This window comes from Phalangium opilio, unplaced genomic scaffold (genome assembly GCF_054372755.1).
Source record: "Phalangium opilio isolate 3A_F unplaced genomic scaffold, DU_Popi_V2 ptg001421l_1, whole genome shotgun sequence".
Lineage (NCBI taxonomy): Eukaryota > Metazoa > Arthropoda > Arachnida > Opiliones > Phalangiidae > Phalangium > Phalangium opilio.
Window position 1 is genome coordinate 1,188,707 of NW_028324258.1, and position 17,867 is coordinate 1,206,573.

The 17,867-nt window shown below is 37.7% G+C and overlaps 1 long non-coding RNA gene and 43 pseudogenes across 1 annotated transcript; all 44 read right to left on the bottom strand.

Annotated features, from left to right (window-relative positions):
* Positions 1–248: 248 nt before the first annotated feature.
* Positions 249–366, bottom strand: LOC149583316 (5S ribosomal RNA; annotated as a pseudogene).
* Positions 367–727: 361 nt separating this feature from the next.
* Positions 728–846, bottom strand: LOC149583317 (5S ribosomal RNA; annotated as a pseudogene).
* Positions 847–1,312: 466 nt separating this feature from the next.
* On the bottom strand, positions 1,313–2,619 carry LOC149583318 (uncharacterized). The gene is made up of 2 exons (XR_016380424.1): positions 2,102–2,619; positions 1,313–2,007 (listed from the first exon to the last, which is right to left on the bottom strand). It is a non-coding gene; the product is annotated as an uncharacterized LOC149583318 (long non-coding RNA).
* A 264-nt stretch (positions 2,620–2,883) lies between these two features.
* On the bottom strand, positions 2,884–3,002 carry LOC149583319 (5S ribosomal RNA; annotated as a pseudogene).
* Positions 3,003–3,362: 360 nt separating this feature from the next.
* LOC149583320 (5S ribosomal RNA) lies at positions 3,363–3,481 on the bottom strand (annotated as a pseudogene).
* A 362-nt stretch (positions 3,482–3,843) lies between these two features.
* LOC149583321 (5S ribosomal RNA) lies at positions 3,844–3,962 on the bottom strand (annotated as a pseudogene).
* A 362-nt stretch (positions 3,963–4,324) lies between these two features.
* LOC149583322 (5S ribosomal RNA) lies at positions 4,325–4,443 on the bottom strand (annotated as a pseudogene).
* Positions 4,444–4,805: 362 nt separating this feature from the next.
* Positions 4,806–4,924, bottom strand: LOC149583323 (5S ribosomal RNA; annotated as a pseudogene).
* A 362-nt stretch (positions 4,925–5,286) lies between these two features.
* On the bottom strand, positions 5,287–5,405 carry LOC149583324 (5S ribosomal RNA; annotated as a pseudogene).
* Positions 5,406–5,766: 361 nt separating this feature from the next.
* On the bottom strand, positions 5,767–5,885 carry LOC149583325 (5S ribosomal RNA; annotated as a pseudogene).
* A 137-nt stretch (positions 5,886–6,022) lies between these two features.
* LOC149583326 (5S ribosomal RNA) lies at positions 6,023–6,141 on the bottom strand (annotated as a pseudogene).
* Positions 6,142–6,502: 361 nt separating this feature from the next.
* LOC149583327 (5S ribosomal RNA) lies at positions 6,503–6,621 on the bottom strand (annotated as a pseudogene).
* Positions 6,622–6,743: 122 nt separating this feature from the next.
* On the bottom strand, positions 6,744–6,846 carry LOC149583328 (5S ribosomal RNA; annotated as a pseudogene).
* A 137-nt stretch (positions 6,847–6,983) lies between these two features.
* Positions 6,984–7,102, bottom strand: LOC149583329 (5S ribosomal RNA; annotated as a pseudogene).
* Positions 7,103–7,464: 362 nt separating this feature from the next.
* LOC149583330 (5S ribosomal RNA) lies at positions 7,465–7,583 on the bottom strand (annotated as a pseudogene).
* A 122-nt stretch (positions 7,584–7,705) lies between these two features.
* LOC149583331 (5S ribosomal RNA) lies at positions 7,706–7,808 on the bottom strand (annotated as a pseudogene).
* Positions 7,809–7,945: 137 nt separating this feature from the next.
* Positions 7,946–8,064, bottom strand: LOC149583332 (5S ribosomal RNA; annotated as a pseudogene).
* A 362-nt stretch (positions 8,065–8,426) lies between these two features.
* LOC149583333 (5S ribosomal RNA) lies at positions 8,427–8,545 on the bottom strand (annotated as a pseudogene).
* A 362-nt stretch (positions 8,546–8,907) lies between these two features.
* Positions 8,908–9,026, bottom strand: LOC149583334 (5S ribosomal RNA; annotated as a pseudogene).
* Positions 9,027–9,148: 122 nt separating this feature from the next.
* Positions 9,149–9,251, bottom strand: LOC149583335 (5S ribosomal RNA; annotated as a pseudogene).
* A 137-nt stretch (positions 9,252–9,388) lies between these two features.
* Positions 9,389–9,507, bottom strand: LOC149583336 (5S ribosomal RNA; annotated as a pseudogene).
* A 122-nt stretch (positions 9,508–9,629) lies between these two features.
* LOC149583337 (5S ribosomal RNA) lies at positions 9,630–9,732 on the bottom strand (annotated as a pseudogene).
* A 137-nt stretch (positions 9,733–9,869) lies between these two features.
* On the bottom strand, positions 9,870–9,988 carry LOC149583338 (5S ribosomal RNA; annotated as a pseudogene).
* A 362-nt stretch (positions 9,989–10,350) lies between these two features.
* On the bottom strand, positions 10,351–10,469 carry LOC149583339 (5S ribosomal RNA; annotated as a pseudogene).
* Positions 10,470–10,831: 362 nt separating this feature from the next.
* Positions 10,832–10,950, bottom strand: LOC149583340 (5S ribosomal RNA; annotated as a pseudogene).
* Positions 10,951–11,311: 361 nt separating this feature from the next.
* On the bottom strand, positions 11,312–11,430 carry LOC149583341 (5S ribosomal RNA; annotated as a pseudogene).
* A 362-nt stretch (positions 11,431–11,792) lies between these two features.
* LOC149583342 (5S ribosomal RNA) lies at positions 11,793–11,911 on the bottom strand (annotated as a pseudogene).
* A 361-nt stretch (positions 11,912–12,272) lies between these two features.
* Positions 12,273–12,391, bottom strand: LOC149583343 (5S ribosomal RNA; annotated as a pseudogene).
* A 137-nt stretch (positions 12,392–12,528) lies between these two features.
* LOC149583344 (5S ribosomal RNA) lies at positions 12,529–12,647 on the bottom strand (annotated as a pseudogene).
* Positions 12,648–13,009: 362 nt separating this feature from the next.
* Positions 13,010–13,128, bottom strand: LOC149583345 (5S ribosomal RNA; annotated as a pseudogene).
* A 122-nt stretch (positions 13,129–13,250) lies between these two features.
* Positions 13,251–13,353, bottom strand: LOC149583346 (5S ribosomal RNA; annotated as a pseudogene).
* A 137-nt stretch (positions 13,354–13,490) lies between these two features.
* On the bottom strand, positions 13,491–13,609 carry LOC149583347 (5S ribosomal RNA; annotated as a pseudogene).
* A 362-nt stretch (positions 13,610–13,971) lies between these two features.
* On the bottom strand, positions 13,972–14,090 carry LOC149583348 (5S ribosomal RNA; annotated as a pseudogene).
* A 137-nt stretch (positions 14,091–14,227) lies between these two features.
* On the bottom strand, positions 14,228–14,346 carry LOC149583349 (5S ribosomal RNA; annotated as a pseudogene).
* A 362-nt stretch (positions 14,347–14,708) lies between these two features.
* On the bottom strand, positions 14,709–14,827 carry LOC149583350 (5S ribosomal RNA; annotated as a pseudogene).
* Positions 14,828–15,188: 361 nt separating this feature from the next.
* LOC149583351 (5S ribosomal RNA) lies at positions 15,189–15,307 on the bottom strand (annotated as a pseudogene).
* A 137-nt stretch (positions 15,308–15,444) lies between these two features.
* On the bottom strand, positions 15,445–15,563 carry LOC149583352 (5S ribosomal RNA; annotated as a pseudogene).
* Positions 15,564–15,925: 362 nt separating this feature from the next.
* Positions 15,926–16,044, bottom strand: LOC149583353 (5S ribosomal RNA; annotated as a pseudogene).
* Positions 16,045–16,166: 122 nt separating this feature from the next.
* LOC149583354 (5S ribosomal RNA) lies at positions 16,167–16,269 on the bottom strand (annotated as a pseudogene).
* Positions 16,270–16,406: 137 nt separating this feature from the next.
* Positions 16,407–16,525, bottom strand: LOC149583355 (5S ribosomal RNA; annotated as a pseudogene).
* A 362-nt stretch (positions 16,526–16,887) lies between these two features.
* On the bottom strand, positions 16,888–17,006 carry LOC149583356 (5S ribosomal RNA; annotated as a pseudogene).
* A 137-nt stretch (positions 17,007–17,143) lies between these two features.
* On the bottom strand, positions 17,144–17,262 carry LOC149583357 (5S ribosomal RNA; annotated as a pseudogene).
* A 122-nt stretch (positions 17,263–17,384) lies between these two features.
* LOC149583358 (5S ribosomal RNA) lies at positions 17,385–17,487 on the bottom strand (annotated as a pseudogene).
* Positions 17,488–17,624: 137 nt separating this feature from the next.
* On the bottom strand, positions 17,625–17,743 carry LOC149583359 (5S ribosomal RNA; annotated as a pseudogene).
* Positions 17,744–17,867: the final 124 nt, after the last annotated feature.

Here is a 17,867-nt window from a genome sequence, read left to right on the forward strand (position 1 = left end):
AGTGAAAAAACAAACAGCACGCAGTATTCCCAAGTACTGTATGCGCTCACCGCTGCTTAACTTCGGTGATCGGACGTGAAACGGTGTTTTCAGCGTGATATGGCCGTTGCCGAGAGTGCTAGTTAATAATTCGAATTTAAATTAAGTGAGACAAATTAACCTTCATCATTTTAAAACAATAACAAAAAGAAAACATGTTTGCTTTTTTCATATCTATTAAAATTTAAAAGAGGAAAAAAAAGTGAAAAAGCCAACGGCACGCAGTGTTCCTAAGTGGTCTCCCTCCCAAGTAGTGACGCGCTCGACGATGCTTAACTTCGGTTATCGGACGAGAACCGGTGTATTCAGCGTGATATGGCCGTTGCCGAGAGTGCTAGTTAATAATTTGAATTTAATTAACCTTCATCTTTATAAAACAATAACATAAAGAAGATATGTTTGCTTTTTTCATATCTGGTGGAATTTAAAAGAGGAAACAAAAGTGAAAAAACAAACGGCACGCAGTATTCCCAAGTACTGTATGCGCTCGACGCTGCTTAACTTCGGTGATCGGAAGTGAACCGGTGTTTTCATCGTGATATGGCCGTTGCCGAGAGTGCTAGTTAATAATTCGAATTTAAATTAAGTGAGACAAATTAACATACATCATTTTAAAACAATAACAAAAAGAAAACATGTTTGCTTTTTTCATATCTATTAAAATTTAAAAGAGGAAAAAAAGTGAAAAAGCCAACGGCACGCAGTGTTCCTAAGTGGTCTCCCTCCCAAGAAGTGACTGCGCTCGACGATGCTTAACTTCGGTTATCGGACGAGAACCGGTGTATGCAGCGTGATATGGCCGTTGCCGAGAGTGCTAGTTAATAATTTGAATTTAATTAACCTTCATCTTTATAAAACAATAACATAAAGAAGATATGTTTGCTTTTTTCATATCTGGTGGAATTTAAAAGAGGAAACAAAAGTGAAAAAACAAACGGCACGCATTATTCCCAAGTACTGTATGCGCTCGACGCTGCTTAACTTCGGTGATCGGAAGTGAACCGGTGTTTTCATCGTGATATGGCCGTTGCCGAGAGTGCTAGTTAATAATTCGAATTTAAATTATGGATACAAATTAACATACATCATTTTAAAACAAGTTGGGAAAACCAAAATATTACCTCTCCGTGTCAAGAAGTCAATGCGCTCCATAACAAGAATAAAACTTCAAAGCTATAACCCGATTACGATTAGCCCTTTCTTTGTGATCTAATTTCTACCATGATGCTTTCTTCTATTATAAAATTTAAACCTGATTATTTAAACGTGTATTTAACTTTCGGCTCACTCTGAACCGTTAATGTCCTTCATTACAGACACGAACATCAAAACCCAAAGTTTACTACACCTCAGGTCACAATTATTTACTCTTTGGTTCACTACGCCTATAGCGGATAATACTTGATTTACCCGACAGAGTCCAGACCTTAGCCTTCTTCACGAAATCATTAGATCAAGGATTATTCTATATACAGATGTAGTATAGCTCAAGTAATATATAAACAGCCATTTCAAATAATAATATTAAAAACTATCCTTGGAATATCTAAATGAAACAGAGCTTTAAAGCTACAAAACTACAAAATGCATCATAATTACGAAAAATATTTCCACATATTCACTTTATATTATGGATAAAGGGAATATTATAGTTCTGTAGGATGACTTTACACATCAAAACAAAACGAACGTATTACTCCTACGTAAAATATTAATAGACAGGCAAGGATTCATACCATTAAAGAAGGAGCGCAATATTATCCATATTTTCAATTCATATACAGAGAAAAGAAATTATTATGTTTCTGAGAGGAGCTTCCCATTTTGGTTGTTGTTTTGAAAAATATATCGCAATGCACGGGCCTTGATAAATATAGGAGGCAATGAAGGAAATATATCGCATTCACGGGCCTTGGTAGATATTGGAGGCAATGATTTAATCTCTCTCTCTTTGCACGAGAGGTTTATCTTTAATATTTAAATAAATATAATTATTTTTAATTATTTTAAGCTTCAATAATTAACATTAATAATAGTTACATCGTTTAAAATAAAGTTATACCTATTATTATCTCATACTTTGCTAATATTGACGTTTAAAGTGAAAAGTACCCCTCCTGCCCGCTTCCTTCAGATTTTGGGGTATATATACTATTCGTTTCCATTATAATAGTAAGGAAAAAGCGCAATTGCGAAAACCTTTGGTGGCGATCCCACCTTAGGGAGGCTAGACGTTTCTCGTAACCCTAGCTGATCGCCGCGTATATCCTAAAACCAAACGATGATAATGGAGTAGAAGCCAATGATACAGATTGGTGTCTATGTGGAATAGACGGAAGACCAGTGGATGGTGGTGTTAGTAGCCAGTGTAAGTGCAGACTGGTGTCAATGTGGGATTGACAAAGAACAGAAGATGGTGGTGATTAGAAGCCAGTATGTACAGACTGGTGCCCAAGTCGAATGGACGAAGACCAAGAAGATGGTGGTGATTAGAAGCCAGTAAGAACAGACTGGTGTCCAAGTGGAATGGACAAAGACCAGAAGATGGTGGTATGAGAACTCAAGTAGAGGAGCCATTTCCGTGACTGTGAAAACAGTTCGGAAATGGCGAACACGTTTGCTCCGATACGCAAACTGCGAACGCGGTCACGTGGGTGTAACAACAGACAGACACACAGACACACAGACACACAGACACACAGACAGACACACAGACAGACACACAGACACGGCCGTTACAGAACCTCTCCTGGACTACGTCACACGGAGAGGTAAAAATAACAAAAAGAAAACATGTTTGCTTTTTTCATATCTATTAAAATTTAAAAGAGGAAAACGTGAAAAAGCCAACGGCACGCAGTGTTCCTAAGTGGTCTCCCTCCCAAGTAATGACTGCGCTCGACGCTGCTTAACTTCCGTTATCGGACGAGAACCGGTGTATTCAACGTGATATGGCCGTTGCCGAGAATGCTAGTTAATAATTTGAATTTAATTAACTTTCTTCTTTATAAAACAATAACAAAAAGAAGATATGTTTGCTTTTTTCATATCTGGTGGAATTTAAAAGAGGAAACAAAAGTGAAAAAACAAACAGCACGCAGTATTCCCAAGTACTGTATGCGCTCACCGCTGCTTAACTTCGGTGATCGGACGTGAAACGGTGTTTTCAGCGTGATATGGCCGTTGCCGAGAGTGCTAGTTAATAATTCGAATTTAAATTATGGAGACAAATTAACATACATCATTTTAAAAAAATAACAAAGAGAAAACATGTTTGCTTTTTTCATATCTATTAAAATTTAAAAGAGGAAAAAAAGTGAAAAAGCCAACGGCACGCAGTGTTCCTAAGTGGTCTCCCTCCCAAGTAATGACTGCGCTCGACGCTGCTTAACTTCGGTTATCGGACGAGAACCGGTGTATTCAACGTGATATGGCCGTTGCCGAGAATGCTAGTTAATAATTTGAATTTAAATAACTTTCTTCTTTATAAAACAATAACAAAAAGAAGATATGTTTGCTTTTTTCATATCTGGTGGAATTTAAAAGAGGAAACAAAAGTGAAAAAACAAACAGCACGCAGTATTCCCAAGTACTGTATGCGCTCACCGCTGCTTAACTTCGGTGATCGGACGTGAAACGGTGTTTTCAGCGTGATATGGCCGTTGCCGAGAGTGCTAGTTAATAATTCGAATTTAAATTAAGTGAGACAAATTAACCTTCATCATTTTAAAACAATAACAAAAAGAAAACATGTTTGCTTTTTTCATATCTATTAAAATTTAAAAGAGGAAAAAAAAGTGAAAAAGCCAACGGCACGCAGTGTTCCTAAGTGGTCTCCCTCCCAAGTAGTGACTGCGCTCGACGATGCTTAACTTCGGTTATCGGACGAGAACCGGTGTATTCAGCGTGATATGGCCGTTGCCGAGAGTGCTAGTTAATAATTTGAATTTAATTAACCTTCATCTTTATAAAACAATAACATAAAGAAGATATGTTTGCTTTTTTCATATCTGGTGGAATTTAAAAGAGGAAACAAAAGTGAAAAAACAAACGGCACGCAGTATTCCCAAGTACTGTATGCGCTCGACGCTGCTTAACTTCGGTGATCGGAAGTGAACCGGTGTTTTCATCGTGATATGGCCGTTGCCGAGAGTGCTAGTTAATAATTCGAATTTAAATTAAGTGAGACAAATTAACCTTCATCATTTTAAAACAATAACAAAAAGAAAACATGTTTGCTTTTTTCATATCTATTAAAATTTAAAAGAGGAAAAAAAAGTGAAAAAGCCAACGGCACGCAGTGTTCCTAAGTGGTCTCCCTCCCAAGTAGTGTCTGCGCTCGACGATGCTTAACTTCGGTTATCGGACGAGAACCGGTGTATTCAGCGTGATATGGCCGTTGCCGAGAGTGCTAGTTAATAATTTGAATTTAATTAACCTTCATCTTTATAAAACAATAACATAAAGAAGATATGTTTGCTTTTTTCATATCTGGTGGAATTTGAAAGAGGAAACAAAAGTGAAAAAGCAAACGGCACGCAGTATTCCCAAGTACAGTATGCGCTCGACGCTGCTTTACTTCGGTGATCGGACGTGAACCGGTGTTTTCAGCGTGATATGGCCGTTGCCGAGAGTGCTAGTTAATAATTCGAATTTAAATTAAGTGAGACAAATTAACCTTCATCATTTTAAAACAATAACAAAAAGAAAACCTGTTTGCTTTTTACATATCTATTAAAATTTAAAAGAGGAAAAAAAAGTGAAAAAGCCAACGGCACGCAGTGTTCCTAAGTGGTCTCCCTCCCAAGTAATGACTGCGCTCGACGCTGCTTAACTTCGGTTATCGGACGAGAATCGGTGTATTCAGCGTGATATGGCCGTTGCCGAGAATGCTAGTTAATAATTTGAATTTAATTAACCTTCATCTTTATAAAACAATAACATAAAGAAGATATGTTTGCTTTTTTCATATCTGGTGGAATTTGAAAGAGGAAACAAAAGTGAAAAAGCAAACGGCACGCAGTATTCCCAAGTACAGTATGCGCTCGACGCTGCTTTACTTCGGTGATCGGACGTGAACCGGTGTTTTCAGCGTGATATGGCCGTTGCCGAGAGTGCTAGTTAATAATTCGAATTTAAATTAAGTGAGACAAATTAACCTTCATCATTTTAAAACAATAACAAAAAGAAAACCTGTTTGCTTTTTACATATCTATTAAAATTTAAAAGAGGAAAAAAAAGTGAAAAAGCCAACGGCACGCAGTGTTCCTAAGTGGTCTCCCTCCCAAGTAATGACTGCGCTCGACGCTGCTTAACTTCGGTTATCGGACGAGAATCGGTGTATTCAGCGTGATATGGCCGTTGCCGAGAGTGCTAGTTAATAATTTGAATTTAATTAACTTTCATCTTTATAAAACAATAACAAAAAGAAGATATGTTTGCTTTTTTCATATCTTGTGGAATTTGAAAGAGGAAACAAAAGTGAAAAAGCAAACGGCACGCAGTATTCCCAAGTACTGACTGCGCTCGACGCTGCTAACGTCGGCGATCGGACGAGAACCGGTGTTCTCAGCGTGATATGGCCGTTGCCGAGAGTGCTAGATAATAATTCGAATTTAAATTAAGTGAGACAAATTAACCTTCATCTTTTTCAAACAATAACAAAAAGAAAATATGTTTGCTTTTTTCATATCTATTAAAATTAAAAAGAGGAAAAAAAAGTGAAAAAGCCAACGGCACGCAGTGTTCCTAAGTGGTCTCCCTCCCAAGTAATGACTGCGCTCGACGCTGCTTAACTTCGGTTATCGGACGAGAACCGGTGTATTCAGCGTGATATGGCCGTTGCCGAGAGTGCTAGTTAATAATTCGAATTTAAATTAAGTGAGACAGATTAACCTTCATCATTTTAAAACAATAACAAAAAGAAAACCTGTTTGCTTTTTACATATCTATTAAAATTTAAAAGAGGAAAAAAAAGTGAAAAAGCCAACGGCACGCAGTGTTCCTAAGTGGTCTCCCTGCAAAGTAATGACTGCGCTGGACGCTGCTTAACTTCGGTTATTGGACGAGAACCGGTGTATTCAGCGTGATATGGCCGTTGCCGAGAATGCTAGTTAATAATTTGAATTTAATTAACTTTCTTCTTATAAAACAATAACAAAAAGAAGATATGTTTGCCTTTTTCATATCTGGTGGAATTTAAAAGAGGAAACAAAAGTGAAAAAGCAAACGGCACGCAGTATTCCCAAGTACTGTATGCGCTCGACGCTGCTTTACTTCGGTCATCGGACGTGAACCGGTGTTTTCAGCGTGATATGGCCGTTGCCGAGAGTGCTAGTTAATAATTCGAATTTAAATTAAGTGAGACAAATTAACCTTCATCATTTTAAAACAATAACAAAAAGAAAATATGTTTGCTTTTTTCATATCTATTAAAATTTAAAAGAGGAAAAAAAAGTGAAAAAGCCAACGGCACGCAGTGTTCCTAAGTGGTCTCCCTCCCAAGTAGTGACTGCGCTCGACGCTGCTTAACTTCGGTTATCGGACGAGAACCGGTGTATTCAGCGTGATATGGACGTTGCCAAGAGTGCTAGTTAATAATTTGAATTTAATTAACTTTCATCTTTATAAAACAATAACAAAAAGAAGATATGTTTGCTTTTTTCATATCTGGTGGAATTTGAAAGAGGAAACAAAAGTGAAAAAGCCAACGGCACGCAGTATTCCCAAGTACTGTATGCGCTCGACGCTGCTTAACTTCGGTGATCGGACGTGAACCGGTGTTTTCAGCGTGATATGGCCGTTGCCGAGAGTGCTAGTTAATAATTCGAATTTAAATTAAGTGAGACGGATTAACCTTCATCATTTTAAAACAATAACAAAAAGAAAACCTGTTTGCTTTTTACATATCTATTAAAATTTAAAAGAGGAAAAAAAAGTGAAAAAGCCAACGGCACGCAGTGTTCCGAAGTGGTCTCCCTCCCAAGTAATGACTGCGCTCGACGCTGCTTAACTTCGGTTATCGGACGAGAACCGGTGTATTCAGCGTGATATGGCCGTTGCCGAGAATGCTAGTTAATAATTTGAATTTAATTAACTTTCTTCTTTATAAAACAATAACAAAAAGAAGATATGTTTGCTTTTTTCATATCTGGTGGAATTTAAAAGAGGAAACAAAAGTGAAAAAGCAAACGGCACGCAGTATTCCCAAGTACTGTATGCGCTCGACGCTGCTTTACTTCGGTGATCGGACGTGAACCGGTGTTTTCAGCGTGATATGGCCGTTGCCGAGAGTGCTAGTTAATAATTCGAATTTAAATTAAGTGAGACAAATTAACCTTCATCATTTTAAAACAATAACAAAAAGAAAACGTGTTTGCTTTTTTCATATCTATTAAAATTTAAAAGAGGAAAAAAAAGTGAAAAAGCCAACGGCACGCAGTGTTCCTAAGTGGTCTCCCTCCCAAGTAATGACTGCGCTCGACGCTGCTTAACTTCGGTTATCGGACGAGAACCGGTGTATTCAGCGTGATATGGCCGTTGCCGAGAATGCTAGTTAATAATTTGAATTTAATTAACTTTCTTCTTTATAAAACAATAACAAAAAGAAGATATGTTTGCTTTTTTCATATCTGGTGGAATTTGAAAGAGGAAACAAAAGTGAAAAAGCCAACGGCACGCAGTATTCCCAAGTACTGTATGCGCTCGACGCTGCTTAACTTCGGTGATCGGACGTGAACCGGTGTTTTCAGCGTGATATGGCCGTTGCCGAGAGTGCTAGTTAATAATTCGAATTTAAATTAAGTGAGACGGATTAACCTTCATCATTTTAAAACAATAACAAAAAGAAAACCTGTTTGCTTTTTACATATCTATTAAAATTTAAAAGAGGAAAAAAAAGTGAAAAAGCCAACGGCACGCAGTGTTCCTAAGTGGTCTCCCTCCCAAGTAATGACTGCGCTCGACGCTGCTTAACTTCGGTTATCGGACGAGAACCGGTGTATTCAGCGTGATATGGCCGTTGCCGAGAATGCTAGTTAATAATTTGAATTTAATTAACTTTCTTCTTTATAAAACAATAACAAAAAGAAGATATGTTTGCTTTTTTCATATCTGGTGGAATTTAAAAGAGGAAACAAAAGTGAAAAAGCAAACGGCACGCAGTATTCCCAAGTACTGTATGCGCTCGACGCTGCTTTACTTCGGTGATCGGACGTGAACCGGTGTTTTCAGCGTGATATGGCCGTTGCCGAGAGTGCTAGTTAATAATTCGAATTTAAATTAAGTGAGACAAATTAACCTTCATCATTTTAAAACAATAACAAAAAGAAAACGTGTTTGCTTTTTTCATATCTATTAAAATTTAAAAGAGGAAAAAAAAGTGAAAAAGCCAACGGCACGCAGTGTTCCTAAGTGGTCTCCCTCCCAAGTAATGACTGCGCTCGACGCTGCTTAACTTCGGTTATCGGACGAGAACCGGTGTATTCACCGTGATATGGCCGTTGCCGAGAATGCTAGTTAATAATTTGAATTTAATTAACTTTCTTCTTTATAAAACAATAACAAAAAGAAGATATGTTTGCTTTTTTCATATCTGGTGGAATTTAAAAGAGGAAACAAAAGTGAAAAAGCAAACGGCACGCAGTATTCCCAAGTACTGTATGCGCTCGACGCTGCTTTACTTCGGTGATCGGACGTGAACCGGTGTTTTCAGCGTGATATGGCCGTTGCCGAGAGTGCTAGTTAATAATTCGAATTTAAATTAAGTGAGACAAATTAACCTTCATCATTTTAAAACAATAACAAAAAGAAAACGTGTTTGCTTTTTTCATATCTATTAAAATTTAAAAGAGGAAAAAAAAGTGAAAAAGCCAACGGCACGCAGTGTTCCTAAGTGGTCTCCCTCCCAAGTAATGACTGCGCTCGACGCTGCTTAACTTCGGTTATCGGACGAGAATCGGTGTATTCAGCGTGATATGGCCGTTGCCGAGAGTGCTAGTTAATAATTTGAATTTAATTAACTTTCATCTTTATAAAACAATAACAAAAAGAAGATATGTTTGCTTTTTTCATATCTGGTGGAATTTGAAAGAGGAAACAAAAGTGAAAAAGCAAACGGCACGCAGTATTCCCAAGTACTGACTGCGCTCGACGCTGCTTAACTTCGGTGATCGGACGTGAACCGGTGTTCTCAGCGTGATATGGCCGTTGCCGAGAGTGCTAGTTAATAATTCGAATTTAAATTAAGTGAGACGGATTAACCTTCATCATTTTAAAACAATAACAAAAAGAAAACTTGTTTGCTTTTTACATATCTATTAAAATTTAAAAGAGGAAAAAAAAGTGAAAAAGCCAACGGCACGCAGTGTTCCTAAGTGGTCTCCCTCCCAAGTAATGACTGCGCTCGACGCTGCTTAACTTCGGTTATCGGACGAGAACCGGTGTATTCAGCGTGATATGGCCGTTGCCGAGAGTGCTAGTTAATAATTTGAATTTAATTAACTTTCATCTTTATAAAACAATAACAAAAAGAAGATATGTTTGCTTTTTTCATATCTGGTGGAATTTAAAAGAGGAAACAAAAGTGAAAAAGCAAACGGCACGCAGTATTCCCAAGTACTGACTGCGCTCGACGCTGCTTAACTTCGGTGATCGGACGTGAACCGGTGTTCTCAGCGTGATATGGCCGTTGCCGAGAGTGCTAGTTAATAATTCGAATTTAAATTAAGTGAGACGGATTAACCTTCATCATTTTAAAACAATAACAAAAAGAAAACCTGTTTGCTTTTTACATATCTATTAAAATTTAAAAGAGGAAAAAAAAGTGAAAAAGCCAACGGCACGCAGTGTTCCTAAGTGGTCTCCCTCCCAAGTAATGACTGCGCTCGACGCTGCTTAACTTCGGGTATCGGACGAGAACCGGTGTATTCAGCGTGATATGGCCGTTGCCGAGAGTGCTAGTTATTAATTTGAATTTAATTAACTTTCATCTTTATAAAACAATAACAAAAAGAAGATATGTTTGCTTTTTTCATATCTGGTGGAATTTAAAAGATGAAACAAAAGTGAAAAAGCAAACGGCACGCAGTATTCCCAAGTACAGTATGCGCTCGACGCTGCTTTACTTCGGTGATCGGACGTGAACCGGTGTTTTCAGCGTGATATGGCCGTTGCCGAGAGTGCTAGTTAATAATTCGAATTTAAATTAAGTGAGACAAATTAACCTTCATCATTTTAAAACAATAACAAAAAGAAAACCTGTTTGCTTTTTACATATCTATTAAAATTTAAAAGAGGAAAAAAAAGTGAAAAAGCCAACGGCACGCAGTGTTCCTAAGTGGTCTCCCTCCCAAGTAATGACTGCGCTCGACGCTGCTTAACTTCGGTTATCGGACGAGAACCGGTGTATTCAGCGTGATATGGCCGTTGCCGAGAGTGCTAGTTAATAATTTGAATTTAATTAACTTTCATCTTTATAAAACAATAACAAAAAGAAGATATGTTTGCTTTTTTCATATCTGGTGGAATTTAAAAGAGGAAACAAAAGTGAAAAAGCAAACGGCACGCAGTATTCCCAAGTACAGTATGCGCTCGACGCTGCTTTACTTCGGTGATCGGACGTGAACCGGTGTTTTCAGCGTGATATGGCCGTTGCCGAGAGTGCTAGTTAATAATTCGAATTTAAATTAAGTGAGACAAATTAACCTTCATCATTTTAAAACAATAACAAAAAGAAAACCTGTTTGCTTTTTACATATCTATTAAAATTTAAAAGAGGAAAAAAAAGTGAAAAAGCCAACGGCACGCAGTGTTCCTAAGTGGTCTCCCTCCCAAGTACTGTATGCTCTCGACGCTGCTTAACTTCGGTTATCGGACGAGAACCGGTGTATTCAGCGTGATATGGCCGTTGCCGAGAGTGCTAGTTAATAATTTGAATTTAATTAACTTTCATCTTTATAAAACAATAACAAAAAGAAGATATGTTTGCTTTTTTCATATCTGGTGGAATTTGAAAGAGGAAACAAAAGTGAAAAAGCAAACGGCACGCAGTATTCCCAAGTACTGACTGCGCTCGACGCTGCTAACGTCGGCGATCGGACGAGAACCGGTGTTCTCAGCGTGATATGGCCGTTGCCGAGAGTGCTAGATAATAATTCGAATTTAAATTAAGTGAGACAAATTAACCTTCATCTTTTTCAAACAATAACAAAAATAAAATATGTTTGCTTTTTTCATATCTATTAAAATTTAAAAGAGGAAAAAAAAGTGAAAAAGCCAACGGCACGCAGTGTTCCTAAGTGGTCTCCCTCCCAAGTAGTGACTGCGCTCGACGCTGCTTAACTTCGGTTATCGGACGAGAACCGGTGTATTCACCGTGATATGGCCGTTGCCGAGAGTGCTAGTTAATAATTTGAATTTAATTAACTTTCATCTTTATAAAACAATAACAAAAAGAAGATATGTTTGCTTTTTTCATATCTGGTGGAATTTAAAAGAGGAAACAAAAGTGAAAAAGCAAACGGCACGCAGTATTCCCAAGTACAGTATGCGCTCGACGCTGCTTTACTTCGGTGATCGGACGTGAACCGGTGTTTTCAGCGTGATATGGCCGTTGCCGAGAGTGCTAGTTAATAATTCGAATTTAAATTAAGTGAGACAAATTAACCTTCATCATTTTAAAACAATAACAAAAAGAAAACCTGTTTGCTTTTTACATATCTATTAAAATTTAAAAGAGGAAAAAAAAGTGAAAAAGCCAACGGCACGCAGTGTTCCTAAGTGATCTCCCTCCCAAGTAATGACAGCGCTCGACGCTGCTTAACTTCGGTTATCGGACGAGAATCGGTGTATTCAGCGTGATATGGCCGTTGCCGAGAGTGCTAGTTAATAATTTGAATTTAATTAGCTTTCATCTTTATAAAACAATAACAAAAAGAAGATATGTTTGCTTTTTTCATATCTTGTGGAATTTGAAAGAGGAAACAAAAGTGAAAAAGCAAACGGCACGCAGTATTCCCAAGTACTGACTGCGCTCGACGCTGCTAACGTCGGCGATCGGACGAGAACCGGTGTTCTCAGCGTGATATGGCCGTTGCCGAGAGTGCTAGATAATAATTCGAATTTAAATTAAGTGAGACAAATTAACCTTCATCTTTTTCAAACAATAACAAAAAGAAAATATGTTTGCTTTTTTCATATCTATTAAAATTAAAAAGAGGAAAAAAAAGTGAAAAAGCCAACGGCACGCAGTGTTCCTAAGTGGTCTCCCTCCCAAGTAATGACTGCGCTCGACGCTGCTGAACTTCGGTTATCGGACGAGAACCGGTGTATTCAGCGTGATATGGCCGTTGCCGAGAGTGCTAGTTAATAATTCGAATTTAAATTAAGTGAGACAGATTAACCTTCATCATTTTAAAACAATAACAAAAAGAAAACCTGTTTGCTTTTTACATATCTATTAAAATTTAAAAGAGGAAAAAAAAGTGAAAAAGCCAACGGCACGCAGTGTTCCTAAGTGGTCTCCCTGCAAAGTAATGACTGCGCTGGACGCTGCTTTACTTCGGTTATTGGACGAGAACCGGTGTATTCAGCGTGATATGGCCGTTGCCGAGAATGCTAGTTAATAATTTGAATTTAATTAACTTTCTTCTTTATAAAACAATAACAAAAAGAAGATATGTTTGCCTTTTTCATATCTGGTGGAATTTAAAAGAGGAAACAAAAGTGAAAAAGCAAACGGCACGCAGTATTCCCAAGTACTGTATGCGCTCGACGCTGCTTTACTTCGGTCATCGGACGTGAACCGGTGTTTTCAGCGTGATATGGCCGTTGCCGAGAGTGCTAGTTAATAATTCGAATTTAAATTAAGTGAGACAAATTAACCTTCATCATTTTAAAACAATAACAAAAAGAAAATATGTTTGCTTTTTTCATATCTATTAAAATTTAAAAGAGGAAAAAAAAGTGAAAAATCCAACGGCACGCAGTGTTCCTAAGTGGTCTCCCTCCCAAGTAGTGACTGCGCTCGACGCTGCTTAACTTCGGTTATCGGACGAGAACCGGTGTATTCAGCGTGATATGGACGTTGCCAAGAGTGCTAGTTAATAATTTGAATTTAATTAACTTTCATCTTTATAAAACAATAACAAAAAGAAGATATGTTTGCTTTTTTCATATCTGGTGGAATTTGAAAGAGGAAACAAAAGTGAAAAAGCCAACGGCACGCAGTATTCCCAAGTACTGTATGCGCTCGACGCTGCTTAACTTCGGTGATCGGACGTGAACCGGTGTTTTCAGCGTGATATGGCCGTTGCCGAGAGTGCTAGTTAATAATTCGAATTTAAATTAAGTGAGACGGATTAACCTTCATCATTTTAAAACAATAACAAAAAGAAAACCTGTTTGCTTTTTACATATCTATTAAAATTTAAAAGAGGAAAAAAAAGTGAAAAAGCCAACGGCACGCAGTGTTCCTAAGTGGTCTCCCTCCCAAGTAATGACTGCGCTCGACGCTGCTTAACTTCGGTTATCGGACGAGAACCGGTGTATTCAGCGTGATATGGCCGTTGCCGAGAATGCTAGTTAATAATTTGAATTTAATTAACTTTCTTCTTTATAAAACAATAACAAAAAGAAGATATGTTTGCTTTTTTCATATCTGGTGGAATTTAAAAGAGGAAACAAAAGTGAAAAAGCAAACGGCACGCAGTATTCCCAAGTACTGTATGCGCTCGACGCTGCTTTACTTCGGTGATCGGACGTGAACCGGTGTTTTCAGCGTGATATGGCCGTTGCCGAGAGTGCTAGTTAATAATTCGAATTTAAATTAAGTGAGACAAATTAACCTTCATCATTTTAAAACAATAACAAAAAGAAAACGTGTTTGCTTTTTTCATATCTATTAAAATTTAAAAGAGGAAAAAAAAGTGAAAAAGCCAACGGCACGCAGTGTTCCTAAGTGGTCTCCCTCCCAAGTACTGTATGCTCTCGACGCTGCTTAACTTCGGTTATCGGACGAGAATCGGTGTATTCAGCGTGATATGGCCGTTGCCGAGAGTGCTAGATAATAATTCGAATTTAAATTAAGTGAGACAAATTAACCTTCATCTTTTTCAAACAATAACAAAAATAAAATATGTTTGCTTTTTTCATATCTATTAAAATTTAAAAGAGGAAAAAAAAGTGAAAAAGCCAACGGCACGCAGTGTTCCTAAGTGGTCTCCCTCCCAAGTAGTGACTGCGCTCGACGCTGCTTAACTTCGGTTATCGGACGAGAACCGGTGTATTCAGCGTGATATGGCCGTTGCCGAGAGTGCTAGTTAATAATTTGAATTTAATTAACTTTCATCTTTATAAAACAATAACAAAAAGAAGATATGTTTGCTTTTTTCATATCTGGTGGAATTTAAAAGAGGAAACAAAAGTGAAAAAGCAAACGGCACGCAGTATTCCCAAGTACAGTATGCGCTCGACGCTGCTTTACTTCGGTGATCGGACGTGAACCGGTGTTTTCAGCGTGATATGGCCGTTGCCGAGAGTGCTAGTTAATAATTCGAATTTAAATTAAGTGAGACAAATTAACCTTCATCATTTTAAAACAATAACAAAAAGAAAACCTGTTTGCTTTTTACATATCTATTAAAATTTAAAAGAGGAAAAAAAAGTGAAAAAGCCAACGGCACGCAGTGTTCCTAAGTGATCTCCCTCCCAAGTAATGACAGCGCTCGACGCTGCTTAACTTCGGTTATCGGACGAGAATCGGTGTATTCAGCGTGATATGGCCGTTGCCGAGAGTGCTAGTTAATAATTTGAATTTAATTAGCTTTCATCTTTATAAAACAATAACAAAAAGAAGATATGTTTGCTTTTTTCATATCTTGTGGAATTTGAAAGAGGAAACAAAAGTGAAAAAGCAAACGGCACGCAGTATTCCCAAGTACTGACTGCGCTCGACGCTGCTAACGTCGGCGATCGGACGAGAACCGGTGTTCTCAGCGTGATATGGCCGTTGCCGAGAGTGCTAGATAATAATTCGAATTTAAATTAAGTGAGACAAATTAACCTTCATCTTTTTCAAACAATAACAAAAAGAAAATATGTTTGCTTTTTTCATATCTATTAAAATTAAAAAGAGGAAAAAAAAGTGAAAAAGCCAACGGCACGCAGTGTTCCTAAGTGGTCTCCCTCCCAAGTAATGACTGCGCTCGACGCTGCTGAACTTCGGTTATCGGACGAGAACCGGTGTATTCAGCGTGATATGGCCGTTGCCGAGAGTGCTAGTTAATAATTCGAATTTAAATTAAGTGAGACAGATTAACCTTCATCATTTTAAAACAATAACAAAAAGAAAACCTGTTTGCTTTTTACATATCTATTAAAATTTAAAAGAGGAAAAAAAAGTGAAAAAGCCAACGGCACGCAGTGTTCCTAAGTGGTCTCCCTGCAAAGTAATGACTGCGCTGGACGCTGCTTTACTTCGGTTATTGGACGAGAACCGGTGTATTCAGCGTGATATGGCCGTTGCCGAGAATGCTAGTTAATAATTTGAATTTAATTAACTTTCTTCTTTATAAAACAATAACAAAAAGAAGATATGTTTGCCTTTTTCATATCTGGTGGAATTTAAAAGAGGAAACAAAAGTGAAAAAGCAAACGGCACGCAGTATTCCCAAGTACTGTATGCGCTCGACGCTGCTTTACTTCGGTCATCGGACGTGAACCGGTGTTTTCAGCGTGATATGGCCGTTGCCGAGAGTGCTAGTTAATAATTCGAATTTAAATTAAGTGAGACAAATTAACCTTCATCATTTTAAAACAATAACAAAAAGAAAATATGTTTGCTTTTTTCATATCTATTAAAATTTAAAAGAGGAAAAAAAAGTGAAAAATCCAACGGCACGCAGTGTTCCTAAGTGGTCTCCCTCCCAAGTAGTGACTGCGCTCGACGCTGCTTAACTTCGGTTATCGGACGAGAACCGGTGTATTCAGCGTGATATGGACGTTGCCAAGAGTGCTAGTTAATAATTTGAATTTAATTAACTTTCATCTTTATAAAACAATAACAAAAAGAAGATATGTTTGCTTTTTTCATATCTGGTGGAATTTGAAAGAGGAAACAAAAGTGAAAAAGCCAACGGCACGCAGTATTCCCAAGTACTGTATGCGCTCGACGCTGCTTAACTTCGGTGATCGGACGTGAACCGGTGTTTTCAGCGTGATATGGCCGTTGCCGAGAGTGCTAGTTAATAATTCGAATTTAAATTAAGTGAGACGGATTAACCTTCATCATTTTAAAACAATAACAAAAAGAAAACCTGTTTGCTTTTTACATATCTATTAAAATTTAAAAGAGGAAAAAAAAGTGAAAAAGCCAACGGCACGCAGTGTTCCTAAGTGGTCTCCCTCCCAAGTAATGACTGCGCTCGACGCTGCTTAACTTCGGTTATCGGACGAGAACCGGTGTATTCAGCGTGATATGGCCGTTGCCGAGAATGCTAGTTAATAATTTGAATTTAATTAACTTTCTTCTTTATAAAACAATAACAAAAAGAAGATATGTTTGCTTTTTTCATATCTGGTGGAATTTAAAAGAGGAAACAAAAGTGAAAAAGCAAACGGCACGCAGTATTCCCAAGTACTGTATGCGCTCGACGCTGCTTTACTTCGGTGATCGGACGTGAACCGGTGTTTTCAGCGTGATATGGCCGTTGCCGAGAGTGCTAGTTAATAATTCGAATTTAAATTAAGTGAGACAAATTAACCTTCATCATTTTAAAACAATAACAAAAAGAAAACGTGTTTGCTTTTTTCATATCTATTAAAATTTAAAAGAGGAAAAAAAAGTGAAAAAGCCAACGGCACGCAGTGTTCCTAAGTGGTCTCCCTCCCAAGTACTGTATGCTCTCGACGCTGCTTAACTTCGGTTATCGGACGAGAATCGGTGTATTCAGCGTGATATGGCCGTTGCCGAGAGTGCTAGTTAATAATTCGAATTTAAATTAAGTGAGACAAATTAACCTTCATCATTTTAAAACAATAACAAAAAGAAAATATGTTTGCTTTTTTCATATCTATTAAAATTTAAAAGAGGAAAAAAAAGTGAAAAAGCCAACGGCACGCAGTGTTCCTAAGTGGTCTCCCTCCCAAGTAGTGACTGCGCTCGACGCTGCTTAACTTCGGTTATCGGACGAGAACCGGTGTATTCAGCGTGATATGGACGTTGCCAATAGTGCTAGTTAATAATTTGAATTTAATTAACTTTCATCTTTATAAAACAATAACAAAAAGAAGATATGTTTTCTTTTTTCATATCTGGTGGAATTTGAAAGAGGAAACAAAAGTGAAAAAGCCAACGGCACGCAGTATTCCCAAGTACTGTATGCGCTCGACGCTGCTTAACTTCGGTGATCGGACGTGAACCGGTGTTTTCAGCGTGATATGGCCGTTGCCGAGAGTGCTAGTTAATAATTCGAATTTAAATTAAGTGAGACGGATTAACCTTCATCATTTTAAAACAATAACAAAAAGAAAACCTGTTTGCTTTTTACATATCTATTAAAATTTAAAAGAGGAAAAAAAAGTGAAAAAGCCAACGGCACGCAGTGTTCCTAAGTGGTCTCCCTCCCAAGTAATGACTGCGCTCGACGCTGCTTAACTTCGGTTATCGGACGAGAACCGGTGTATTCAGCGTGATATGGCCGTTGCCGAGAGTGCTAGTTAATAATTTGAATTTAATTAACTTTCATCTTTATAAAACAATAACAAAAAGAAGATATGTTTGCTTTTTTCATATCTGGTGGAATTTGAAAGAGGAAACAAAAGTGAAAAAG